Source organism: Capra hircus, chromosome 11 (assembly GCF_001704415.2).
Source record: "Capra hircus breed San Clemente chromosome 11, ASM170441v1, whole genome shotgun sequence".
NCBI lineage: Eukaryota > Metazoa > Chordata > Mammalia > Artiodactyla > Bovidae > Capra > Capra hircus.
Window position 1 is genome coordinate 97,411,801 of NC_030818.1, and position 27,721 is coordinate 97,439,521.

At 53.4% G+C, this 27,721-nt stretch overlaps 2 protein-coding genes across 13 annotated transcripts in view; one reads left to right on the top strand and one right to left on the bottom strand.

Annotated features, from left to right (window-relative positions):
• ANGPTL2 (angiopoietin like 2) overlaps positions 1-914 on the bottom strand; it is a 35,938-nt gene extending 35,024 nt beyond the window's left edge. The window contains exon 1 of the mRNA XM_018055801.1: positions 234-914. The gene's annotated coding sequence lies outside the window, so the exon portion shown is untranslated. The remainder of the gene's footprint in view (positions 1-233) is intronic.
• The window catches only part of RALGPS1 (Ral GEF with PH domain and SH3 binding motif 1), a 300,991-nt gene that overhangs the window by 190,734 nt on the left and 82,536 nt on the right, over positions 1-27,721 (top strand). The window lies entirely within an intron of this gene.

Consider the following 27,721-nt stretch of genomic DNA (forward strand, 5'->3'; position numbering starts at 1 on the left):
ATGACCTCACGGCCCCCCAGCCCCACCCGCCGAACACCCAGCTCTGCCCAGGTGTCCACAGGTCCTGTGCCAGCAGCTGCCGTGTTGGGCTCCCAAGTGAAAGCAGGAGGGCTCAGCTGCAAACACCCCCCTCCCCAGCTGGAGGGGGTCAGAGTTCTTGAACCTAGAGACCCAGGGCCAGCTGCTGCCTCTCACCCCGTGTCCCTCAGGGTGCCATAGAGCCCACCCCTTACCTCGTCCCTCCTGCCTGGCTCCGGGGCCGCTCCTCACATGCTTCACTCGGCCGTCAGCAGGGCAGCCTGGCCATGGCCTCCAGGAGGGGTCCCCAAGTCACAGACTGGACCCAGTCGGCCGCCGAGTAGTCCTGCCTCACTGGCCTCTGCTTGCTCCAAAGTGGGGTCCAGCCAGGAAGTGGGGCTGGCTGGGGGTCCTGCCGTGCGGCTCACAACCTGCCTTCTCTCTCGGGGGCAGGCTGCTGCCCCACTGCCATGCTCTGCAGGTCCGGGGCTCAGGCAGCACTGCTCAGGGCTCAGGGTCCATTCTCGGCTGTGGGCAGCAGCCTCACTTGAACTCCCAACTCCTTTGTGGAGCCTTTACATGCTGCCGGAGGAAACTGTGAGCACAGCCTGACCCTGGTTGGCTGCAGGCACTTCTCTCCACCCACCAGTGCAAGAGGATCCCCCAGGCCCCAGAAAGGCTCCGGGCCTCCCCTCAGCCCCAGACAGAGGCGGGCCGCCCGGTGATGTCACACTAGCTCCGGCCCCAGCTGGCCCGGCCCCTCCCGCCCCAGCCTGCTTTGGCGGCTTCTCCGGGCCCTCTCCTTCCTTGGCATGAGCAGCCTGGCCAGCTCTGCTCCCTGGCCCAGCCACTCCCAAAAGCCCGGGGCAGCCCCGGGTGCGCTCTGCCGAGGCAGAGAGCGTCCCCTCTGACTCAGGTAATGGATTTAGGTCTGCCCCAGCTGTGCAGGCAGCCGGGAGCCGGGTCCTCCCCTGGGTCGCTTCCCGTCTGCCCTCTGCCCTGCAGAGCCCTGGGTGTGTGTGTGGGGAGGGGGGGTGCGTGTAGGCAGGGCAGTCCCGCACAGACAGCCTCTCCCCATAAGCCTCCCTCCTTGGAGACTTCCCTCACCTCTGAACCCTGGGGGAGGAGCCCCAGGCTGTCTTCACAGAAGTCAGCAGGATCCACGCTGTGAAGTTAGAGAAGCAGTGGCTCAGGACAGGCTGGAGGTAGGGAGGCGCCAGAGAGACGCTCCGTCTATTCCCACCTGAGTGGCCTTGATTAAGTCACTTCGTCTCTCTGGACATCCCTCTCGTGCATCAGTAAGTGAGCTGAGATGAGTAATCTACCTCCAAGGGCAGCGGAGATGAGCTCGTGAATGTTGGTAGAGTCAGAGCAGGAGAGGAGACAGCCCTGGACTCCATGAAGTGAGCAATGCTACAGATTCGTGGGCGTGGGCAGACCTGCTGGGGGCCACCAAGGCGAGTCCTGCATAGGGGCGTCCGGGGGCTGGTTTGTCCTCTGCCTGGACAACAGCCATGTGCAACGTTGATGGTAACTCTTCTTTCCTTTTTTAAAAAATTGATTGATGGTGGTGGTGGTGGTGGTGATGATATTTGGCTACCAGTTGGGAGAGAAACTTTAATGGGGTTCTCCACACCCCTAGGCACAGGGTGTCATGTTCCTGGTCCAGGGAAAATGGGTCCTCCGAGGTCCTCGCCTCCATGGGATCGCCACTCCGGTCTTTGCAGGGAACAGACTTTCCTTCTTGCCTCGGTTTCTCCCGTCCTGCTCAGACCTTCTCCCTTTTCCATCTCTCAGTTCCATCCCTTTTTAGAAAATGAGTCTTTGCCAGAAGACCCCAGCATCTTACAGGCTACCTACCGCGTTAGCCAGACAGCTGGGTGGCACAGAGACCCTGCGCACAGGGACTATGGGGGTGAAGGTGCCACTGACTCTGTGGGTATTCTGAAGGGCCTGGAGGGTCCTGGTGGAACCATGGCAGTGGGGCCAAGGCAGGCTGGGATGCGCCTGAGTTCTCCTGAGTGGCACCCTTGACAGCCTGTGTGCAGGCATGTTCCCCTCTCTCTATCCCTCCTCCTTCTCTCTCTCTCTGACTCTCTTCTCCAGAAAGTTTTTTTTTTTTTTTTCTTTTCAGAATCTGCTCTGGCTTCTCTGTTGGCTCAGATGGTAAAGAATCTGCCTGCAATGCATGAGACCCGAGTTCAAGCCCTGGGTCAGGAAGATTCCCTGGAGAAGGGAATGGCTGCCCACTCCAGTATTCTTGCCTGGAGACTTCCATGGACGGAGGAGCCTGGTGGGCTACAGTCCATGGTGTTGCGAAGAGTCGGACGCAACTGAGCGACTAATTCTTTCACTGAGCCAACACCAGAAAGGCAAAATTCCTGTCTTCACAGAGCTCACAGGCAGGAGGGGAGGCAGACAGCAGACTGAGGCACACGAGAAGCACTGGGCACACGGAGTATCTGAGCAGGAGGCCTGAACAAACAGTCAGGGCACGTGGCACAAAGTGGTGCTGAAACCTGAAGGGTGAGTCAGCAGGTGGTGAGTTTGGAAGGACAACAGTCTGTCAGTCAGAGAGAATAGCACGTCAGGTTCAGAGACGGTCCGGGCAATATCTCCCTTCTGCAGTGAGACCCTGACACCCCTCCCACTGAGAGGCAGGGTCTCTGCTCCTTCCCCTCATATCCAGGTGTCTGTTACTTGCTTGAAGAAGCAGTGGAAGTGGCACCGCCTGACTGCCAAGGCTGGGTGAAAAAAGGCAGCCTGCCTCGTTTGCTGGCACACTCTGTGTTGGAGCTGTGGGCCAAGCTGGACCCGGAGAAGTCCAACTACCCAGAAGCTGCCACGCGAAGACCACGTGTGTTGTAGGTCCCAGCTGGTAGCCAGCACCAACCCCCAGACATGGGAGAAAGAGTCCCCTCGCCATTGAGTCATTCCCCAGCTAGAGAGTCTTCCTGCCGAGACCCCAGGCCACCGGAAGCCGAGAGAAACCATCCTGGTGTCCCGCGTCTGACTTCCTGACCCACAGAACCCATGGGGGAAGGAAATGGTTATTTTAGGCCGCAGAATTTTGGTGGTGATTTGTTACACTGCAGTAGCAGCAGGAGCAGAGCCTGAGGCAAGAGCAACTGTGAGGGACTGAGAGGGGTGCTGTTTGGAGGAGAGAAGGGGAACATGGCGGAGGACAAGGCCTTGTCAGAGGGGGACTTCTTCCCAGGGACAGTCAGGAGCCACTGAAAGGTTCTGAGCAGGGCAGAGTTCCGGCCTGCGGTTATTTTTAAGGCCACGCTGGCATTGAGCACAGACTGGACTGACAGGCCCTGCAGCCAAGGCCCCAGAGCCGCTGGGTGATGGTGGAGACACTCTGGAGAGAGAGGTGACTGGGAGGCCACGGGACCCCTGCTGCTGCTGCTGTTGCTGCTGCTAAGTTGCTTCAGTCATGTCCGACTCTGTGTGACCCCATAGACGGCAGCCCACCAGGCTCCCCTGTCCCTGGGATTCTCCAGGCAAGAACACTGGAGTGGGTTGCCGTTTCCTTCTCCAATGCATGAAAGTGAAAAGTGAAAGTGAAGTCGCTCAGTCGTGTCCAACTTTTCATGATCCCATGGACTGCAGCCTACCAGGCTCCTCTGTCCATGGGATTTTCCAGGCAAGAGTACTGGAGTGGGGTGCCATTGCCTCTCCACCACGGGACCCCTGGGGCAGGGGGATTCCTAGGTTTTCCCGCCCCTGGGAATAGGTGTAGCTTAAGTCCCTTGGTTGCTAAACACATTTGCTTTCCCAGTTCCAAGTTGCTAGGGTCCCATGCAGTGGGGGAGGAGCACCAGGGTGGCCGTGCCCTGTCTTTCTTTGCTCAACTCCTGGCCTGTTGGTGGCAAACACCCTGATAGTCAGGCATGGTGCTGGGGAGCGTGAGCTGGGGAGTCAGATCCTGGTTCTCCCACCAGTAGCTCTGAGCCTCACTTACCTCAAGTGGAAAATGAAGGTGGTGTAAGAATTGACCTCAAAGGGCTGTTGCGAAAATGAGCTACGATGTGACATGTTAATTGTAAGTCACAATAGCTAGGACTCTGCCGCAAATGTTGGCTCTGCTCGTTTTAGCTGTCTGGGAGTCCCCTGAGCACTGGGGTGTGGGTGGCGTGGGCCGTGTGGCGCTCTCCTCTCATCCAGCCCAGCACAGAGGTGTGAATAGCGAATGGCTGATGGGGGAGAGTGAACTGTGCTCAAATCCCAGCTCTGTCACTAACCTGGGCAACCTGATTCTCTCTCAGACTTTGTTTCCTCACATTCAAAATGGCAGCGACGATACTGACTCCTAGGGCTTCTGTGTGAGGATTAAGATAACGTGTCTGAAGCACTTAGCACGATGCCCAGCCCTCAGCCTCCAGCATCGCTCAGGGAATTGCTGCTGCCGCTGCTTCTCCCTCCCTTCTCTTACCCAGAACATCCTCACCGAGCTGCTACCTTGATGGCTCCCCCATCTCAGAATCCTCCTGACCCCTCCATGAGCGCCATCCCTGCATTTCCGCCTGTGTGCTGGACCAGTGACTGACGCGTTTAAGGAGCAGGGAATCTTTCTTTTCCTTTTTTATAGTTTTCATCAGAATGAAAGAAAAGTGTGACATTTACATGGTGGCAGAACACCAGCAATCTTAATTGTGTCCCGCAGCTTGTATAAATGATTTCATGTTTTTTCTATCTTGTCACATTCCTGACAGTTACAGTTTTGTTTTGTTTTGTTTTTTTCCTGTTGGGAATGTTGGGGTGGTCTACTGAGATAACCATGTGTTGGGGGTGGGAGAGGGGTGGGAGTGCATGAATGATGTGGGTGCTTATATAAACAGGGGTGCTTGGGAGGGGGCTTTGCTGTATCTTGCAGCCCCAGAGTCTTATCTTTCAGCAGGATTTCAGGCTTCATGTGTCCCAAATTGATTTTATCCTTTCAGCAAGCACTTGTGAAATCCCTTTCCATTGTCTCCTGGCTTACATTGTTTCTAAGGAGCAGTCAGCTGTCTTCCTGTGTACATGGAAAGCGAAGTCGCTCAGTCGTGGCCAACTCTTTGCGACCCCGTGGACTGTAGCCTATCAGGCTCCTCCCTCCATGGGATTTTCCAGGCAAGAGTGCTGGAGTGGAATGCCATTTTCACTATACATGGAAAGGGGGGTCTTTTCTCCTCTAACTTCTTGTAAGATTTCTCTTTATCTTTGATTTTCAGCAATATGATGATGATGTGATTTTTTTCTTTTTTTTGTATTTTTTCTGCATGGGATTCACTGAGCTTTTTAGATCTGTGGGTTGGTATTTTTCACTGAATTTGGGAATGTGTTATGGGGGTGGGGAGGTTGGGGGCCATTATTCTTTCAAATATTTCTTCTATATAATTCTCTCTCCCTTCCCCTTCTGGAACTCCACTTACACACTTGAGTTGTTCCACAGGTCACTGAAGCTCCATTTATTTATCTTTTCCCAAAAAATCTCTGTGCTTCAGTTTTGGATAATTTCTATTACCTGGCTTCAAGTTTGCTGATCCATTATTCTGCAGTGTTTAATCTGCTGTTAGTGTTGTCCAAATTATGTTTTCCATCAGGTGCTGTATTCTTTTGGTTTTAGAATTGCCACTTGGTTTATCTTTATGGGTCCCATTTCTCTTGTGAGATTTTCTATCCACTGGTTCATTCTGTCCTCCATTTCCTGAAGATCCTGTACATATTCATGATATGTGCACATTTTAAGGGGCTTCCTTCTCGGGTGCTGATAGTGGTAAAGAAGCTGCCTTCCAGGAGATGTAAGAGAGGCTGGAGGCCTAAGAGACGCGAGTTCGATCCCTGGGTTGGGAAGATCCCCTGGAGGAGGGCATGGCAACCCATTGCAGTATCCTTGCCTGGAGAATCCCATGGACAGGGGAGCCTGGTGGGCCACAGTCCGTAGGGCTGCAAACAGTCAGACATGTCTGAAGCAACTTAGCATGCATGTGTGTCTATGTGTGTCTATGTGTGTCCAGTATTCCAGGAATACTGGAATGCGTTGCTGTGCCCTCCTCCAGGGGATCTTCCCACCTCAGGGACTGAACCTGCATCTCTTAGGTCTCCTGCATTGGCAGGTGAGTTTTGTTACTACTAGCACCACCTGGGAATCCCAGCACACACACACTCATGCGTGCACGCACACACACGCACATACGGACATGCACACAGACACATTTTAAAATCCCAGTATACTAATTCCAACATCTGGGTCATCAGTGGGTCTAATTTTATTATTCCTTTTGATCGTGGATCATATTTTCTTGCTTCTTCACATGCCTATAATTTTTAAATCATATGCTGGACATTTTGGATCCTATGTTGAAAAGACTCAGCGTCTTACTGTCTTTCTCTCCAGAATGATGTGTTTTGTTCTGACAGGCAGTTATATTACTGGCATATTACCTTGCTTTTGGGCAGGCTAAGTTTTTAGGTTTTGTTCAGGTAGGTTTATTTTGATTTTGCCCATAATCCTAGAGTATAACCCTTAATCCTGGTTTTAATAATAAGGCATGGCCTTTCTAGGATTAAATTGGGAGCCATAACTGTTGGCTAAGCCCTTTTAACTTGGCAGTGCTTGAACCCCAGACTCCATCTTTCAGGCAGCTGCTGAACTTTCTGCCTCTCAGTCACGGCTTTGTTTTGGGCTCTATGAACTCTCTCTCTCTCCATGTGTACAATTTAGGAGTCAAATAAGGATTCAAGGGAACCTGTATGGTAATTTTGGAGCTCCTCATTCTGTGGCTATCTCCTTTCTAGCATTTTCCCCTTCAGTTTCCATCCTCAGGGTCCAATGTCTTCCTCTTCTTCCCAGCTGGTAACACTGCTGCATTCTGTTTCATCATTCAGTGTATCACCATGAACAGGGAAATATCCTAGTGTGCTTCATGTCCTTCAAGGACGGTATCCCCTCCAGCTTCTATTGGTTGCTTCTTTGGATTGCTCTCAAGTGCTTTCAAGAGCAGTTGTCTTTTGTATATTGTCCAGCTTTCATCATTGTTACCGACAAGAGGGTTGATTCAATACAATCTACTCCTGCTTTTCAGGAACTGGACCTCTCCACATCCCGGTGGAATTTGCCTTCTCACCCAAACCTTCTGTACGCCTGCTTTTGTTGGTGTCCTACCATACACTAACCAGCTGGTGGGTGTCCTTAATTCAGTTACCTCTCAAGAGTCTTAACTCTTAACTCTCAAGAGTCGTCTCCAACACCACAGTTCAAAAGTATCAATTCTTCGGTGCTCAGCTTTCTTTATAGTCCAACTCTCACATTCATACATGACTACTGGAAAAACCATAGCTTTGACTAGATGGAACTTTATCAGTACCTTTACCAATAAAGACCATTCAGGTATGACCTAAATCAAATCTCTTATGATTTTATACAGTGGAAGTGACAAATAGATTCAAGGGATTAGATGTGATAGACAGAGTGCCTGAAGAACTATGGACGGAGGTTGGTAACATTGAACAGGAGGCTGTGGTCAAGACCATCCCCAAGAAAAAGAAATGCAAAAAGGTTGTCTGAGGAGGCCTTACAAATAGCTGAGAAAAGAAGGGAAGCCAAAAGCAAAGGAGAAAAGGAAAGATACATCCATCTGAATGCAGAGTTCCAAAGAGTAACAAGGAGAGATAAGAAAGCCTTCATAAGTGACCAATGCAAAGAAACAGATGAAGACAATAGAATGAGAAAGACTAGAGAGCTCTTCAAGAAAATTAGAGATACCAAGGGAACATTTCATGCAAAGATGGGCTCAATAAAGGACAGAAATGATAGGGACCTAATAGAAGCAGAAGATATTAAAAAGAGGTGGCAAGAATACACGAAAGAACTATACAAAAAAGATCTTCATGACCCAGATAACCACAATAGTGTGATCACTCACCTAGAGCCGGACGGACATCTTGGAATGCGAAGTCAAGTGGGTCTTAGGAAGCATCACTGCAAACAAAGCTAGTGGAGGTGATGGAATTCCAGTTGAGCTATTTCAAGTCCTAAAAGAAGATGCTGTGAAAGTGCTGCACTCAATATGCCAGCAAATTTGGAAGACTCAGCAGCGGCTATAGGACCAGAAAAGGTCAGTTCTCATTCCAATCCCAAAGAAAGGCAATGCCAAAGAATGTTCAAACCATTGCGCAGTTGCTCTCATCTCACACACTAGCAAAGTAATGCTCAAAATTCTCCAAGTGAGACTTAAACAGTACATGAACCGAGTAATTCCAGATGTTCAAGCTGGATTTAGAAAAGGCAGAAGGCACCAGAGATCAAATTGCCAACATCCATTGGATCATAGAAAAAGCAAGACAGTTCCAGAAAAACATCTACTTCTGCTTCACTGACTATGCCAAAGCCTTTGACTGTGTGGATCACAACAGACTGTGGAAGATTCTTAAAGAGATGAGGATACCAGACCACATTACCAGCCTCCTATAAAACCTGTATGTAGGTCAAGAAGCAACAGTTTGAACTGGACATGGAAAAACAGACTGGTTCCAAATTGGGAAAGGAGTATGTCAAGGCTGAGTATTGTCACTCTGCTTATTTATCATATATGCAGAGTACATCATGTGAACGGTCAGGCTGGATGAAGCACAAGTTGGAATCAAGATTTCCAGGAGAAATATAAATAACCTCAGGTATGCTAATGATACCACCCTTATGGCAGAAAGTGAAGAGGAGCTAAATAGCCTCCTGATGAAAGTGAAAGAGGAGAGTGAAAAAGCTGGCTTAAAACTCAACTTTCCTGGTCCCATCACAAATAGATGGGGAGACAATGGAAACAGTGACAGACTTTATTTTCTTGGGCTCCAAAATCACTGCAGATGGTGACTGCAGCCATGAAATTAAAAGACGTTTGTTCCTTGGAAGAAAAGCTGTGACCAACCTAGACAGCATATTAAAAAGCAGAGACATTACTTTGCCAACAAAGGTCTGTCTAGTCAAAGCTATGGTTTTTCCAGTGGTCATGTATGGATGTGAGAGTTGGACTATAAAGAAAGCTGAGTGCAGAAGAATTGATTCTTTTGAACTGTGGTGTTGGAGAAGACTCTTGAGAGTCCCTTGGACTGCAAGGAGATCCAACCAGTCCATCCTAAAGGAAATCAGTCCCGAATATTCATTGGAAGGACTGATGCTGAAGCTGAAGCTCCAATACTTTGGCCACCTGATGTGAAGAACTGACTCACTGTAAAAGGCCCTGATGTCGGGAAAGCATTGAAGTCAGGAGGAAAAGGGGCTGACAGAGGATGAGATGGTTGGATGGCATCACCGACACGATGGACATGAGTTTGAGCAAGCTCTGGGAGATGGTGAAGGACAGGGGAGCCTGGTGTGCTGCAGTCCATGGGGTCGCAAAGAGTCAGACATGACAGAGCAACTGAACTGAACTGACTGTAGGTACCTGTGATGTGCTGGGTATCAAGCTCAGTATTTTACAGGTATCTTTTTTCTTCTCCTGAAACCCTATGAGGGAAGTATTACTGTTTTGTTGTACTAACAAGAAGAGTGAGGCTTGGCAAAGTGAGGTTCCTCACAGCAGACCACGCTGCTAGGCAGAAATGGGACCAAGATGAAGACTTATGTCAGGAGCACTACAGCAGCAGGCACGCTATGGTGTTGTCCTGGAAACAAATTGTGTTTCTTTGATTCTAGCCTTTTAATGCTTTTTTCTTGTTTTTGAGATCTCTGAAATCAGGGGGCATCTTAAAGTTAATAGCATGTCAGGGTTTAATTGGCAGCACTGTTTCTTTTTTGTTAGAACACGACCCATTTAATGGTTGACGACTTCTCAGATTCGAGGAAAGGTGGCAGTTTTTAGTGATCATGGCTGCAGTGAGGTTGACTCATGGATAAGGGATTGAAAGGCAGGGCCCCTCGTCTCCCGGTCAGCTGGTCTTCAGAAGGCCTAGGGGAGTGTCTGAGCATTGGCAAGGCTGTGAAATTGCCAGAAGCCTCCATCCATCTGATTTAATGAAACAGCTGCCTCTGAGCTGAGAGTGAGCCATCTGGTCCCCTCCTCTCCTGGTGGTGTTGGGGTCGGGTCCTGTGACTTGCTGCCTCGTGCTTGGCAGGGTAGCTATGTGTTTCCTGCTGAGAAGTTAGGGGGCTTCATTTACGGGAAGATTCTAAGGCAGTGTTCCTGTACTGCCCAGTGTCACAGAGGCTGTCCCAGCACACGGAAAGCCCTTTGAGGTCACTGTTTCTGTTAAGTGCTTGCCAGGCCAGTCTATCCAAATGTCAGCACAGGGCACATGCTCAGTTACAAAAGCAGTTTGAAGAGCCTGTTTTCAGCTTGCGTAAGTCCCATCTCATTCCCGACTTGTCAGCCCGCCTGCCGGAGGACAGAGTCAGGGCAGCGCCTCTCCTCAGGCCTGGACGTCACCTGCCACATCCGCTACCTTGGCAACAGATACTTATTAAGCCCCATCTGAGCACCAACTGTGGGCTCCAGCTCAGTTTGCCCAGAGAAAATTTGCTGAGACTTTAGTTGATGAGTTTTCATTTTGTCTTTATAACGATATTTTAGGGAATGTTCGTTCGTTTGGTTCATCGCTGCCCTCTCACCCTGTTGCTTGACATGGGGGCTCATCCCCAGGAGGGGAGACCGAGGAGCAGAGAGAGTAGAGATTTAATTTTAGCATTCATTGATTTTCTTTTGTAGCTTCATAACAGAACCTTCACAGAAAAATTCCAAAGCTGTTTACAATCATCCCCATCTTACATAAAAAATTTAAAAACAGTTGCCTCTGGAGCATCGTGGTCTGTGTCAGTAGGACCTTTGTGCTCTCAGGAAATGAGGGGCTGGAGGCAGCCTTCCAGTCCGTGGGGGAGGACCCTAACCCCCTTACAGACAGACACCTGCTGAAATTCTCGTCCCGAGGAGCCACTGAGCTGATGCTGACCTGGCTGATTGGTCCTGGGACCCAACAGGGCAGCAGAGCAGATAAATGAGGGCTTCTGGGAAGAGACAGATGGAGTGAGCTTTCCCAGGCATGAAGTCAGGTGGGGCCACTAAACAAACAGAGATGCTGGTGCTAGCAGGGAGATGGGCTGGTGTCATCAGAGAGATCCGGGGGCCAGGCCTAGGGCTGCCTCAGTCTGGGCTCTGGCCTGAGCATCTCACTCAAGGCCTGGTGCGTGGAAGCACATGACTGATGTCCGTTGAATGACTGCAGGGGAACACTAGCCTTTTAAAGCTCATCCCGGGTTCCTGACTCAGGGTCTTAGGGGTGAGGGCAGCATGGACCCCCCCTATCTGGGAGTCTGTCTAGGAGGAAGGGGGTGGGCTTCCCAGATGGCTCAGTGGTAAAGAATCCTGCTGATATAGAAGCCTCAGGAGACAGGAGTTCGGTCCCTGGGTCGGGAAGAGGTCCTGGAAGAGGAAGTGGCAAGCCACCGCAGTATTCGTGCCAGGTTAATCCCACGGACAGAGAAGCCTGGCAGGCTACCGTCCACGGGGTTGCCAAGAATGGGATACGACTGAGAGACTGCGCACGCTAGGAGGAGAGTGGGGAGGAGACCAAGGAGAGAAAGACAGCTGCCCTGACATGGCAAGGCTGTGTCTAAACCATTGATGGGCTGCCCCGGGTCCGCCCCAAGCTGGCTCTGGGGTCCTGAGTAACTCCTGCCTCCACTGATGTGGCTCCTGGTTGCCCCCCAGCCACGCCCTCCCCACGTCACTGCTCTGTCTGCCGGGCAGGTACAGGAAGGAAGGCAGGGCCTGCAATGGGCCTTTTGGGGCTGTCCTGCCAGGTGCAGGTGGGCAGCAGAGGGACATCCCCTCGCTCGAGTTCCTGGTGCAAGTGGGTGATGGTGGTGTCCCCAGTCCTGGCTCCTCTCCTCTGCATGGCACGGCCTGTCCCCAAGCACTTCGGCATTTTTTATCTCCCTTGAGACTCACGGCAGGCCTGGGGCTGGAGAGGGCAGCAGATACTCCATTTCATAGATGAAGGAGCAGAGACTGGGAAAACATGATCGCTATTATCGCCATCATTTATTGTTCACTACGTACCGGGCATCGTGCCGGTCTGTTCACTGGCCTCGTCTCACTCAGTCCTCCCAGGGTCTGTGCGGGTGTTGCTGTAGGTGGGACCCAACTCCTCCCCCGACCCCCGGCCCTGGGCACTCTGTGAGCGCCTCCCCCACTAGAAATACTAAAAACCATCTTCTGTGACTGTGTTGGTGTAAGGAGAAATACATTACCGTTATATATTGAAGCATTTTCTGACCTAAAACTTCACTGTTTAATTCTCATTTTGAAAGAAGCTAGAACATTTTGGGGGGCCTCTGATAGTGTCATGAACCCCCAGCCCTGTGCCTGCTGCACCCAATGGATAACTCAGCCCTGACTGAGGGGCCACACTCCCTGCTCCGCAAATTCAGAATCCCAAATCACTAAAACAAACAAACAAACAAACAAAACACCCAGCAAGCCTTTTATTTATTTTTTTTAAAGAAGTTTGGCAGACGTTCATTTGGCAGTAAAACTCCGTCTTGACTCGACATGAGGTTCTGTGTAGTATTTGGGCAGCGTGTTTACAGCCCCCAGGCCCACCGCTCAGCGCTGACCACCACCCCCTCCCTCACTACCCCCCACCCCGCCCCCTCCGTGGTCATGTTCACTGTAGATCTGCCCTCCTGAACAGCAAGTTCCTCAGGGATAGGGCATCTCTGTGGATACAGATGTGAACTATTTCTCTGTAGATCCATGATTTCCCTCTTTCTCAGTGAACCCTAAGGTTATCAGACTGGAGTCCAAAGTGATGAGCCAGCACTGGTGGTGTGGTGGAGGAGGGTGGCGGTATCTCTGAATTATGGGAAAACATAATGTTTTCCCATCTGCTCTAGCAGGTATGAGGACAGTTGCTCTTGGGTCCTGGGAGGAACACGTGGGGGCAATATCGTGGGAACTCGTAATGGAGACGACACACTGACACTGCGTGAGCACTGGCCCAGTGCCAGGCACGGTGCGAAGGGCTGCTGTGAATTACCTCGTCTGTATTCACAGCAGCTCTGGGCCGAGGAAAAAACAAGGTGGAGGCAGGTTCAGTGGCCTGCCTGAGGGCATACCAGGTGAAGTGATGGAGCAGGGATGCAGACCCAGGCACGGGGACTTCTGATGCCGCCAGGAAGGGCCGGAGTCTGGCCTGGACTCCAGACAGCAGCCTGAGCTCCGGGCAGCGAGGGCTGTCAGCAGAGGCAGGAGGGGCTCTTTTCACTACAGTGGTGGTGAGGCTGGGGCTCAGGCAGTGCTGAACTGTGAGACTCGAGGCCACAGGTCTCAGCACGAGCCACGGAGCAAAGCAAAGGGCCAGGCCGCCGCCCTCCTAGGGGACGTCCTCTCAGTTATTCCACATGGCTCTGCAGTGCCCTGTGCTGGGGACGCAGTGGTGAACAAGACAGACATAGCCCCTGGCCCTTTGGAGCGCGCTTCTCTTTGAGGAGGCAGACAATGAAGAGATGAGATAATTTCCAGACTGATAAAACCAGTTACTGGAATAGGAAAGATGGGGTGGGAAGGAGGCTGTTTTAAACAGGGTGCTCAGGGAAGGCTTCCAGGAGGGAGGGTCACGTGAACCAAGGCCCAAAGACCGGAAGGAGGCAGCCACGCAAAGGAATAGCACATGCAGAAGCAATGGGATGGGAGTGAACTTGGCCTTCTGAGAAATGAAAGATCAGTGTGGCCCAGCAGAGGGGCTGAGTAGGAGAGGGGAGGGAGGCAGGCGGGCAGGTCCTGTGGGCCAGGGGAGGTCTCGGGGTTGGGTTCAGGGTGCAGTGGAGGCCTCTGGGGGGTTGCATGCAGAAAAATGAGGGGAATTGTTCCGTATTTTCTCATTGTCCTTCCTGGGGCTGGGTGGCGAGTGGTCCAAAGGGAATAAGAATGGAGCTGAGAGCATGGTTGCGTTAGGAGACTGAGAAGCAAGGGGCCTGGCACCAGGGCAGAGTCAAGGAGATAGTGACCAGTGGTTGGACTAGGCTAGGTTTTGGAGGAAGAGCTGACAGAAACCCGCATGACTGTGATACGGTGAAGATCAGGTTGCACTGTTTAGCACCCAGAGATTTACTACGCAAGAACCATAGAAATAGAGTTCCGGGAATTGCGGTAGTGACCCCCACTCATGACCGCCCTATCTAGCTGGGCAGTGTGCACCCTGCGCAGCTGTCCCTGGCAGCCCTGACCGCAGCCAGCTCTGACAGCTGAGTTGTGTTGGGCACCAGCCTCTAGGAGGGTGGAGAAACAGATACCAACAAGGAGCTGGAGTGAGGAGACCCCAACCTAGACACTGCAGAAATAATTGGGGGAACTTGGGAATGAGGGTGAGGTGCTGTGGATATGCTCGTGGGGTCTAGAAAATACGTTTGAATTGCTGTTGATGTGATCCTGTGTCCCTTCAGACTGACGTGGACTGGAAAAGTCCATTTAGTTACCCCACTCCTTGAACTGGTTTGTTTTCATCCTGAGATAGATGCTCACGAGGTTACTGTCTAGAGAGATGTGGGCAGCTCAGGGTCCACTTGGGCTTCCTGAAAACTGTTTTCAGCAAAGATTCATGCCTCTGCTGCCCCAAAACCAGAAGGGGAACTTCGTAGCAGGTCCTGTCAGGAAGAGGCAAGAACTTGTGGCTGTGGCCCTTCAAAACCAGGGTGGACTGTTTCTGCCTCTTTCTGGGCTTAAGGCTCCCAGACCTACCCTGATTTCTGTGGCAAATAAGTTTGGGGTGGGTATCCCAGGGGCCCCCATACAGGCCCTGCAGGGAGTAGGGGCAGCTGGCGCAGAAGGCTTGCTTCAGCTCCACTAAGTGTGCAGACCACCTCACTGCCCTCCCTCCCACCCACCCTGGGCCAGTTCTGAGGCTGAAACCTTGGAAGGCAAGGGGCAGGCTTCACCCTGTGCTGGGTATTCTCCAGTTGCTGTCTGGATCTGCTCTTCAGCACCCTGCCCTGTGCCCCAAGGCTGACCTGTCTGGATCGCCTCCGTGGGCTCCCTTACCTTCTCGTTTCCGGTTGGGTTTGGCCAGTGGCAGGTACCAGCAGTTGATGAGAGGGTGGGAAGAAGGTGAGGATGGTGTGTATGGCCAGCTCCCTCCCTCTGGACCGTGACTGTCGTGATGGTGTGAGGGCAGTCGGCCACGCCTGGTTTGAATTCTACATCCACCTCTTAGTAACCATGTGCCTTCTGGAAGCTACCTGTCCCCCCTGCATCTCAGTGTCCTTATTTAAAAACTGTGGATGGTAACACCACCTTCCCAAGATGGCTGGAGTATGTGGATCCGTGGGAGTGCAGATAGCCTGTGCAACGCCTGCCACACTGTGGGCACTCAGTAAATGCTGGCTCTCCTTCAGTAACTGGGAGCCCTGTTACCCTGGGTTTCTAACATACTGGGACTTCAGGAGGGCACTGGTCATTTGGTGTCTCTCCAGATGGCCTCTTTTAGTCTTCCCTCTTTGCATGTCCTTCAGTCTCGAACCACTCCCGCAGGGCGTCGCAACCAGCAGTCCTTTTGTCAAAGAAGTGCCTCCCTGCCCCTGCCTTGACCTGCAGCCTGCATGTGAAGCCTGCTTAACCAAAGAAGATAATCCTCTTCACCTGGTGGGAAGCAGACTCGTGGGCAGTGCACATGTGCACACGCAGACGTGACTTGTAACATTTACTGAGGGCTTGTCGATCCCCATGAGATTGGTTCCTGACTTGTCCAGGGTCAGAGTGGTTACATGGCGGACTGGTCTTGAGCTTGGGCAGTCTGGTGGCAGGAGCCTGGCCTTTCAGACTCCGGTGACCTGCATCTGTCACAGGGAAGCCTCTGCTCTCCAGGCTCCAAGGACCTAGCCATTTTAGATCATCAGGGTGACCGAAAGCTACCAAGTTATCTGTCGAAACATCCAATGCTTTGAAATTTTTATCCATTCTCAATTAAGCTTTTCACACAGACTTCCCTCAACAGACATACACACACACACCGCCCACGAGCCTCTGAAAACCTTGGCTAATCACACTCTGCTTGGTGACTCAGCCATCTTGAATAGCCTGACTTTACTGCCTGTAAGCTCCAGGCAGCTGTGTTTGTTGTTACTTTTCTAGCTCTCCTTTCCATGGCAGCAGTCACCTTCCCTTCCCACCTCCCAGCCTTCTCCGAATCTGTTGCTTCTCGCCAGCCGAGGCCCCAGAAATCCAACAGGATTATTTCTAAATAAGAGTAGCAGGACACTGCCCTGGTCTAAAGAGCTCTCTTGCGAGTGAAGTACATGAGAGTCAGTGCCTGTACTTGATCACAGCAATTGTGGGGGCTCAAAGGCCTTCAGGGCTTACGGGGTCTGTGTGCTCACAAAACATCGGCATCTGCCATGCCCGCACAGTGTGCCTGGCGTGGTGGGAAGCCTTTCACGTGGAGCATTTCACTGAATCCTCAGAAAGAGAACCTCCCAGGAGAGCTTCTATTTACTGTCTTCCGTTTTCAGTGATAAACATAGGTCACGTACAGAGGGGTTAGGGAGTCGACCCACTGCCACGCTGGATCTGGGCCTGTCTGCCTCCCAAGTCCACAACCGTAACGGGCTTTATGCTCTCAGCCACCCAGCAGCACGAGGATGGGCAAGTTAGGGAAGCTCCAACCCTCGCTGCCTCCCTTGTAGGATAGCGCTGTTGGTGCCCGTGGTCCCTGGGATGGTTGACATGTTACATCCTCGACACACACTTGGCAGTCAGTGAGCACTGGGGTGCATATCATTTCAGCCCCTCCCAGGTCAGAGAGTCTCGAGCTTTGGCAACTTTGGAATCATCTGCGAGCTTGTTAGAACAGTTTGCCAGGCCTCATCCCCCACCCCACTCCGAGTTTCTGATTCTGTAGGTCTGGGGTAGGGCCTGAGAGTTTGCATTTCTAAGAAGTTCCCATGTGGACCGCACTGTGGGGACCACTGCTCAGGGTCGACGAGCTTGCCAAGAAGGTGAGTCTGGGCGCCCAGCCGAGACCATCCCCACCTCTGATGGCCATTGCACACGTGCGGGTCCCGGTTACGTGCCACACCGGGAGAGTGTGGTCTGGCTTTTTGCAGCCGTTCCTGGGAGCCAGCTCGTGGCTTTGTCACCCTTCCCTTCTCCTCCACCAAAATGACCTGGGAAAATGTAGTGTTTAAGCAGAAAAGTGGTGTCTGAACTGTGAAACAGGGTTCATTCGACCAATTTTATTAACATTTCTCTGACTTCCAGCTGCTTTGTGGGTACAGAATAGGAAATAAATGTGCATGAAAAAAATAATAAATCATCTTGTAGAAAGTACTCTTCCGTAATAATGTTTATTTGTTTATTTTTGGCTGTGCTGGGTCTTCGTTGCTGCATGGTCTTCTCGCGAGTCGGGGCGAGCGAGGGCTACTCTCTAGATGTGGTGTGTGGGCTTCTTATTGCAGTGCCTTCTCTTGGTGTGGAGCACAGGCTCTAGGGTGTGGGGGCTTTAGTAGTTGGGTACATGGGCTCAGTAGTTGCGGCTCCCGAACTCTAGAGCGCGGGCTTAATAGTTGTCCCGCACGGGCTTGGTTGCTCCGGGGCATGTGGGATCTTCCTGGACCAGGGATCGAACCCATGTCTCCTGCATTGGCAGGTGGATTCTTTACCACTGAACCATGAGGGAAGCCCCCAGAATTAACTTTTATAAATTATCAAACACCCCTCCCCCCTCATAAAAAAAAAAAAGAAACAGCCTTCTGAAGTGTTACTCAGGGCAGATACACTTTGCTTCACACTTGGAACTTTGGGTGTATTTGTTCCCTGTTATGATTGGTGTTCTCACTCCCCCCAGCAGGCTCTAAGGGTGGGCGGTCACCTCGTCACCCCTGGGTCCCCAGTGCTCAGCACATAGCAGTGGGTGCTCAGTTGGCGTCGCTGTTGGGTGGATAAGTGAAGGGCTTGGTGGCACAGTCGTGGGTGCTGGCGTGAGGGGGACCTGGGTTTGCGCCCAAGGCCTTTCCTTCCTGGTCAGTGGCCTGGGGCGAGCACCTTACCTTCTGCGCCTTCACTTTCCCCTTTGTAAACTGGGGATAGTAAAAGCGATACCTAGGTTTCGTTGGGTTGTCGTGAGACCCAGATGACAAGAGGCATCCAAAGTGCCTGCCGTGTAATAAGTGCTTTGTTTTTTCACCATCATCCTACCCGTGTACTAGTACAAAGTGTGGGCTCTGAAACCAGACTTCCCACCGCTTCCTAGCGGCGTGGCCTTGAGCACTTCATGTCGCCTCTCTGTGCCTCTGTGTCCCTGTCTGCAAAGCGGGCATTCCCAGGCACCCATGTCGCAGAGTTCTTGTGACCAGCGAGGACACGCATGTAAGGTGCTTCCACGTCTGCAAGGCCTGTGGAGCGGGCAGCCTGGCCACACGAGGAGGACAGGGGGCGGCGAGGGTTGGGGGAGACACAGCACCCCGAGGGGGAGGCCTGCCCCTCAACACCCGCAGCCCAGGAGAGAGATGAGTAGTGGAGCAGGGGAGCACGCCTGGGTGGAGAAACTCCCCAGGCTTCTGCCACTGGAAACCCCTCTTCCTGGCAGCCCGGGGCGGCGCGGCTCCGCCTCAGCTGGTTCTGATTACCCTCACAGGCTCCAGAACGTGCTGCGGTGGCGCCCCCTCCCCTCCACAGAGCCAGCCCTGCCGGCAGAAGCAGACGTCACCCCGCTTCCCGCTACCTGCCAGGCTGGGCTGTGCCCGGGGCGGGTGCGCCGACAGGGACAGCACCCCCCACCCCGCCCGCTCGCCAGCCTGCTGTGGCCCTTCTTCCTCTGCTAGACTCCTTATGGGCACCCCCAGGCCCAGCCCTCCTCCCTGGCATTGTCAGAGCAGCTTTCAAAACCTCGAAACCCACCCTCCCTGTCCCCTCTACCATGGAACCCAGACCATCCGGTTTCTATGTGTGCAGAGCGTTTGGTAAACAGAATGCTTGAGCCCTGACTTGCTGGAAGGGGCGATTCCCAGCTGACGCCCCAGACACACGCAGCCTATTTTGGGCCCCCTCTCTCCTTTTCTCTCCCCCGCCAAGGTCTGTGGTCACTGTGTTCACGTGGGCTCCCTGCCTCCTCCACGCCAGTACCCACCATTGCGTCCACCATTGCGGGGGGTGGACGTAGGAGCCGGTTTCAGGTTCCTTTCCTAGCCTGGGCCCCGCCAGATCTCCAGCCCCCTGCCGCGCCCCCCTCACCCACCCACCAGGCTGCACCCGCGGATGCCTGGTATCCGCTTAGCAAATGCTCTTGTCCCTGCTCCCCCCCCGTGAATGCCGTGATTCAGCACACACAGAGAGGAGCTTCACTTAAGAAAGAAAGCATTCACGGCCGCCATCCAGCTCCAGCAGGCGCCGGGAGTCAGCTGCCGGCTCCGCCTGCCACCCTCCACACACAGAGAGGTCTCTCCTCCTCCTCTTTTTTTTTTAATGACCCACAGTCTCTTTTGGTTGCTGGACCAAATGCAGTATAAATCTGTGTTCAGAGCACCTCATTAATAAGTAGCAGATTAATAGTCTCATGGAATCAGGAGAACACCACCCAGTCCATAAAATGCGCGCTGCAGGCCCGCGTGCGCCCAGCGCTGGGCTGGGCTCCTGAGGACACCGAGCCGGCCGCCTTAGCATCCCGTCCGCACCCAGGACCCCTTCCTTGTCTTTCCTTCACTCTGCGTTTTGAGAACTCCTGTAAATGATCATTGCTGCTGTGTGTCCTGTGACGTTCGGGTCCCGGGTGAAGCTCTTTATCACCTCAGGGAACCCATGACTCCGTGTATGAACACAATGACTCTGATCTCCACCGTGTAGATGAGGAAACCGAGCCTCAGAGAGTCAGAAGTCTCACCCAGGGTCACCGGGGGCCAGGTCTTGTCCCCCCAGAACTGACACAGAGCTCCGTTTCTTTACTGTTGCAACACAGACTGTCTCTGTGAAACATGCTGCTAGTGTTTGGTGAAAAGAAATGCCTCACCGTCTTGTTAACAAGCTCTACCAGCCCTTCCAACCCGGCCGGCCGGGAGTAACTATGTTTGTCGAACAGAACTGAGGTGGTGGTTTCCGGTCCCACCTCCAGTCTCAGCTGCCTCCCCACGGCCACCCCGGTGACTCTGGGGGGTGTCCCAGAGGAGGGAGGGCCCTGGATTCACAGCAAGGGTGATTTAAGATGAAACGGGTGCTTCTGTTCCCCAGAGCCAAACCAGGAGGCTCTGGGTGAGTCCTCTGTGAAAATCGTGCCTCCTACAGAGGAGGGACCAGGCACATGAGAACCCTCAGCCTACCATGGAGCGTAGTAATGCCCCTAGCAGCTGAGAGCAGGGAGCTGCGTCCTTTTCAGCCCCCTTCCCTCTCTGGGGAAGAAGAGAAAGAGGGTGATTGACATACAGCCCCTGAAATCCGGGTCACACTGAACGTGGAAGCTGGTGCCTGTTTCTGGCGTGATGGTGGTCGTGGTGGTTTAGTTGCCCAGTTGTGTCCAACTCTGTACCTCCATAGGCTTCTCTGTCCATGGGACTTCCCAAGCAGGAATACTGGAGTGGGTTGCCGTGCCCGCCTCCAGGGGATCTTCCCGACCAAGGGATTGAACCCGGGTCTCCTGCACTGCAGGTGGATTCTCTATCGCAGAGCCACCAGGGAAGCCACTATTTCTGGGGTAGAGGTTTCTGGCGGGGGCATGTGTGGGATCACCAGGCTCAGAGAACATGGGTGTCTGGGAAGAGGTGGCTTCACTACCCAGTCGCATTGGCTCTGGCCCTCCCAGGATGCCAGCAGCCGCCCCAGACGTTACTGTGTCTCCAGGTGAAGGGGGCAGAGGCTGGCAGTTGGGCAGGAGCTGCGGCCACCCAGATGACCACTGCACTAAGCAGAGGGACACTCAGCCTAGAGAAGGGTCGGGACACATGCCCCTTGTGGCAGGGTAAGGATGTCTGGCTTCCTTTTAGCCATGGAGGCGTCAGGCTGGAGATCCAGATCACCTGCATCAGAGGGACCCAGACCAGACCAGGTGTTCCTGACAGTGACAGGTGGACCCCTGTGAGTGTATCTCACTATCCCCTGGGAGAGAAGGGGCCCAGGGAGGTCTGTTGGAGTCTGAAAGGTGTTGGGGAAGGAGGTTCAAACAAAGAAGATGGTCTTGGGGAAGAGCTGAACCTTCCATTCTGTCCCCTCCAGGCCCCCAGGAAGGAGGAGAGAGTGAACAAAGGTGAGCTTTGAATTGAGTTTGAATCAAGTCTTCAGATAAACAGAACTGACTCTTAAATCTTGAAATGCGACTATGCTAATAATGGGAAGTGGCTGCAAAGCTATAGAATCTGGCCCAGATTTCACTGAGGGACCAGGTGCCCAGAATTGGAAAGGGCAGTCAACACAGCACAGCTGGGGGGTGGGTGTTGAAGAGAATAAAGCATTTCATGTCTGGAGCCCAGTGGACTCCAGTTCCGCAATAACCTAGTAATGATAACCTCAGTCATCCAAGGACCCCAGGTTTGGAGTCACCAGTCTGGCCGCCTGAACTTCCCACAGATGCGCAGAAGGGTGGGGGAGGTGCGGTGTCTACGCGGGATGAGACCCGCTAGGACTGCCAGCCAGGGGCACCCTGGCAGCGGAGGTGAGGGATGAAGAGGGAGGAGAGCGATGCAAACAGGAGGAGGGTCTCCGGAGCATTACCGAGCTCTGTCCTCTGCCCGGGGCTCTCACAGGCCTCCTCCTCACCCACACCCGAATCTGGCCCAAGCACAGCACGTCAGCCCCCAGCCAGGCGGGGTGGAGGTTCTCACGGGCCGGCCAGAGTTTCTGCCTGTTTGTCTTGTTATGTTTCTCTGAAGCCAGGGACGAGGGATCTCTCTGCCCTGGTTGCAGCGTGGTCAGATCCTGACACCACTGCTACTGGTGGCCTGACCTCTCCCCCATGGAGTGGCTGAATGACCGAGGCCAGGGCCTGAGGCTCAGCAGCACAAGGGGCGGAGAGCGGGTTGTGTGCAGGCTGCAGGCACCCACTTGGGCCACCCCCCATCAGAATCCCTGGGATCTGTCCTGGGCTGCCCCCATTCTGGGGTGCAGCTCCCCCGTCCTGTGAGTCATTCTGGGATTCTTAAAGTCCTTCCCCCTTTAAAAGTTGGTTTCAGGCAAGTTTTTGTCACTTGCAACTAAAAGGGTCTTGACTTACACATCTCCCCCTTCCTCCGCCCCCATCACCTTTTTTCATTTAAGAACTAGTTCCTGAGTGCCTGTGGTGGAGCAGAGCGGCCGTGGTCCCCGGCCCCGGGGGCTCGGAGCCTGGAGGGGCAGGCGTCCAGTAATCAGCAGGTCGGGCAGACGAGGCGTTAGACTCTACTCTGTCCCTTGCTCTCCAGGTGACCGTCGATGGGTTGTTCAAGTTCTCTGAGTCCAGGCTGCTCACGTGTTCAGGAAGATGTGATGTAGGGCTGGCCACAGGCCTCGGGAATATGAAGTTGCTCAACTCTTTGCAACCCCATAGACTGTAGCCTGCCAGGCTCCTCTGTCCATGGGATTCTCCAGGCAAGAATACTGGAGTGGGTTGCCATTTCCTCCTCCAGGGGATCTTCCCAACCCAGGGATCAAATCCAGGTCTCCTTTACTGCAGGCAGACTCTTTACCATCTGAGCCACCAGGGAAGCCCACGGGAATCCGCCTCCTTTAATCACAAGGGACTGATTGTTTACAGAGGAGTGGCCTGAGGTGGGCAGAGGGCTCTGCAGGAAGTGCAGCGTGAGCCTCAAGCTGCAGAGTGAGTGGACTGTGTCCAGGCGGTGGGGACAGTGCTCATGTCCTCAGCCTTATACTCCATGATACGGTGTATGTAGCACACTGGTCTCTACAGAGTCAAAACCTTCTCAAGTGTCAGAGCCAGGAGTTCCAGCCCCTTGGCTCACAGCTGAGGTTGTGGGGCCACAGGGATGGGGCTGGGAAGGGGCAGGGCTGAGACAGGAGCCCAGAACCCAAGGCCAGCAGCTGGGCCAGTGCTCGTGGAGCACCCCGGTCATCCAGCTGCTAGGAGAACCGGGAGCACGTCCCGGGAGCCGGGAGTCCTGATGAGAGAGGGCGGACCAGCACCTGCCATACCAGGCTGGTGCTAGAGGGGAAGCCAGGACCACCCCGGGTGCAGGCTCTCCCCGCACAGTAGTTGTCTGACAAGCTCACTAATTGCCACCATCCTCAAGCTGTCAAAGAGGCCCGGGCAAACAGAGCCCTTTGTGCCAGCCATCAGCCCACAGAGCGGCATGTCCCATGGAGTTCGGCCACTGAGGGGTGGAGTCTGGATCCCTCTCAGCTGTGTGACCTCGGGCACCCCTGTCACTCAGTGTCCACACCTCTAAAGGGGGCATAGTGCTGGTAGCCCCCTCAGGGAAGCCCAGTGCTGGACACCCACCAGGCGCTCAGCCAGGAGGACTTGCCAGCTTATTATTAGTGCAGTAGGGTCACAGTGAGTGGTGGGTAGACAGTACCTTTATCAGCTGTTGAGTTGTAGCTCAAACCTACTCTGAAGTCTTCGTGTCTTTTCTCGTGCTGGCAGAGCTGAGCTGCCCGAGTTTGGGCCCCACAGGATGGCTCTGCCCGCCCCGGCCTCACCCTGCACCTCAGCTGTCTGTCCTTCCAAGGGATGGAAGGTGATGCTTCCCGGGATGTGTGTTCAGGCCACAGGGCCGGCAGGGCCTTGTCTGGACTCGTCCTGCCTCAGAGGAAGGTCTGGTCAGAAGCGGGGTCACGCTGCCCTGCGCTGACACGGGGCAGGACCTGTTGAGGCAAGTCCGCAAGCTGCCCTGTGCCCCCAGGCTCCAGGAGGCTGCTGGTGCAGCCTGGGGCTGGGAGAACGTTACACACCTGCCCTTCCTGGGTCACTCCACCGAGGGAGGAAGAAGCTGTGCCTTCTGGGCGGTGGCAGACTTCACCCGTCCATGCCACCCGGTCTTCTCCTCGGAAGGGGTCCCTACTTGGCGCCATACAAACACTCCTGAACCCAGCCTGACATGTGCCCAGCTGTGCTGGCCACAGAGGCTCCTCCGGTGGACAGGACTGGGGTAGACCTGTGGGGAGATAGATGCCGAACAGCCATCTGGGTTGTGTGACCCCTCCGGGACCAGAGCTTAGAGAACGTGCTTTGTGAGTAGCGGTTGGGTCAGCAGAGCAAGGGCGAAGGGGCGGAGGAGCTGAGGCGTCCTCAGCGGGAGACCGGGACCAGGCAGGCTCAGACCCTAACCCCAAGTCACCACTCCGTGGGTGCCCGGACCCTCCCCCGACCTTGTCGTCCATGGAACAGCTGCTGTGACGATCCGAGACAATGCAGTGTGTCCCCATGACCGTCTTCACTAATCCTACTAATACCCTGGCTCAGTTTTCTCTTTAAATCTGCTTTATTCTTCTCTGTGATATTGAGGGTCTGCTGTGCTACAACATGCTAAAATAGACACAGATGTCCACGCCTGGACCACTGGTCCTCTCGGTGGAGTGTGTCCACACGTTGGTGAATACCGGTGACACGTGTTGATTCCTGGTCTTGAGGCTCGGCAGGTGGTGAGCTCTGAACACAGGTCAGCTTGTAGGCTGTTTCCACTGATTGTTGTTCCCATCGTCACGGCAACAAGCCTGTAGGAGGGAAGGGGGAGGGAGCTTGGGCCCTTTGGTTACTGCAGCCCCTCTTCTCCACCCCAGGAGGTCTGTCCTCTTCCTCCTCCTCCCACTTAAGTGTTAGCTTTGGAGCACTGGAGAAGGTGGTGAGGCAGAGAGGGCCTGACTGACAGGGTCAGATGTGCGCATGTCCGCGCCCAGACCCTGGAGCGGGCTGGCACCTGTGTAAAGCCCTAGCTCTGATGATGGGCGCGGTCGTGACTGGGCTGGACAGGGTGTGCCACGGGCCGGCAGCGGGGCTTGGGGCCTTCCCGGAAGGCATCTGGGGCGTCCAGCACTTAACGCAACACCTTGGAGCCTATCGGGGTGGGGACCTTCCCACTTCCACTGCAGAATGAGTGCCCTGGGCCTTCTACCAATGGAACCATCCACCAGAACCTCCGGGCGGCCTGCGGTCGGCTTGTACAGAGGAGTGTGTTTATGTGAAGGACACACCTAAGTCCCAAGAGAGCTTATTTCACAACAGTGGGGTTACAGGCAGTTATTTTTCTCATCAGGCTTTTCTGTTTTCCAGGATGAACCTAAATTCCCTTTAATCAGAAAAGAAATATTCTTTTTTTTAAACCTTAAAAAAAAAAGTATAAATAGGGAGCATTAAAGATACCTAGACAAGCGTGGGGTCAGTCTGGGAATCCCTGCTGGCAGAGGTGGAGGGTAGGAGGCTGGAGAAGGCATGCTGGGCAAAGGAGGACAGAGCAGGAAGCCAGGCCTTCACTTAGGAGGCTGGGTGCCCCCAGGGAGGGACAGTGGCCCTGGGGGTAGGCAGCCACTGGGGAAAGCCAGCCACCAAAGGAAACAAGAGAAGCACCAGGGAGGGACAGGACTGTGGGGTTCTGTCCGGGGGGGCCTGAGGTCCCGCTGAGGTTGGAAATCGGGTGTCTGGACTGGCTGGGGGCCTCCTGCAGCATCGGGCAACCTGCACTCACCTGGCCAAGGAGGGGTGCGGGGCTGAGGCCACAAGTAAGATGGGTTTAGGTGCCTAACCCTACAACAGTGCATAAACTCTGACAGGAAAAAAAGAGGTGAGCTCAATCGCTTGAGACATCTGTGCCAAGTTGAAATTCCTTCTTACTCAACCTTCAAATATTTTCTAAGTTTGCAAGATCCTGCAAGATACGAGCTGTCTCCCTACTGGCCGCCTTGGTGGCCTGAATCACCAGCCACCCTCCAGGGTTTCCAGCATGGGCACCCTCCGAGCCAGCCACTGGGCTGCGTGCTGCTGCTGCTGCCAGAGACACACGTGTGCGCTCATGCCAGTGGGTCCAGGCTTCAGGTTTCATGGGCACAAAGAAAAGTTTAGAGACTCTCACAAGGCTGCCAACTTTTTTTTTTTTTATGGTGAGTAAATTAGCCAAGGCTATGGTTTTTCCAGTGGTCGTGTATAGATGTGAGAGTTGGACTGTGAAGAAAGCTAAGAGCTGAAGAATTGATGCTTTTGAACTGTGGTGTTGGAGAAGACTCTTGCGAGTCCCTTGGACTGCAAGGAGATCCAACCAGTCCATTCTAAAGGAGATCAGTCCTGGGATTTCTTTGGAAGGAATGATGGTAAAGCTGAAACTTCAGTACTTAGGCCACGTCATGCGAAGAGTTGACTCATTGGAAAAGACTCTGATGCTGGTAGAGATTTGGGGCAGGAGGAAAAGGGGACGACAGAGGATAAGATGGCTGGATGACATCACCGACTCGATGGATGTGAGTCTGAGTGAACTCCGGGAGTTGGTGATGGACAGGGAGGCCTGGCGTGCTGTGATTCATGGGGTTGCAAAGAGTCAGACACGACTGAGCGCCTGAACTGAACTGAACTGAAAGAGAATATTAACTATCATCGTTGTTTCCCCGAGGAAGAACATTCTAATACCAACAATGTAAGCAGGCCATAATCTCAGAATAAAGGATTATTTTTTTTCTCAAGTAAGAATAATTTCCAGCCTTTTGCTGACATGGTTTTTTAAGTTTTTTTTTTTTTAAAGAATTCTTTAGTTAAAATGTTTTGAATATGGAAAATTACAGCATAAATTTTACTGCATGCTTCTGCCTTATATGTAAATGTATCTTTGGTAAGGATTTGTCATTTTGGAGTCTGTATTCAACAGCCCATTCCAGGACTTGGTGTTTTTCACAGCTGTTTGCAAAAACCCAGCCTCACAGAGGTCTATTGCTGAAAACGGGAACAGCCCTCTGAAATGCTCGTTGATCCATCTGGAACATTCTGGGAGAACATGGGCCTCATGCCTTTTCTCCTGCCTTCTCCCCAGGTGCTGGGAAGTAAATCGTGGTGGCAGGGCGGGTTTTGGGCTAGCCAAGGTGGTGGCCGTCCTACCTAGCAGTGACAAAAGCCCAGGGCTGAGCATCAGAGGCCTGGTCACCTTCCACAGAGCAGGTGGAAGAGGGGCTCTAAGAGGGACTCAGGGGCCAGTAAGGACATGGTCCTTACAGACAGGCCCAACATGCAGGTGTGTGGGAGCCTCTGTCTCAGGCACCCAGAGTAGAGTGTCTGATTAACGGCGGTTTGGCAAGTTCACGAGTGAGTGCCAGCCTCCGTTGCAAGTGTGGGCCTGAGATGCCAGGCAGAGTGGTCCCACCTAACTGCGTGGGTGAAGGCCGGTGGGGCAGCAGGAAGGGCAGGCACTGCTTGGGGGAGGCAGGAGCCATCCTGGAGGGTGGAGTGAGGTCAGCAGGCCTGTCTGCGAGGAGAAGCTCCCAGTTCTGTGCCCCTCGCTGCAAATATGCTCCCAGAGTCACTTCAGGCTTACAAGCCTTTCATGTGCCCCACAGGATGGTTGACCAATTAAATAAGTGAGAAGAGGGGAAGGCATGAAGTCTCCTGGTATTTGGGGAGGAAACCCCAAAGTAAGGAACTTGTTGACTATTCATATTTACATGTATGTATAACAAATACATGTGTTGTTGCTTTGGTGAGAAACAAACCTGACAGTAAATAATGGTGATTTGAATAAAGTTTTATCTTACTTAGAGATGAATGCCTTCCTTTTAAAAATGCACTAACAACCAGGTGACCCTTGGTTTCTTAAAAGCACTGAAAACCCTACCAGTTTGAGCAC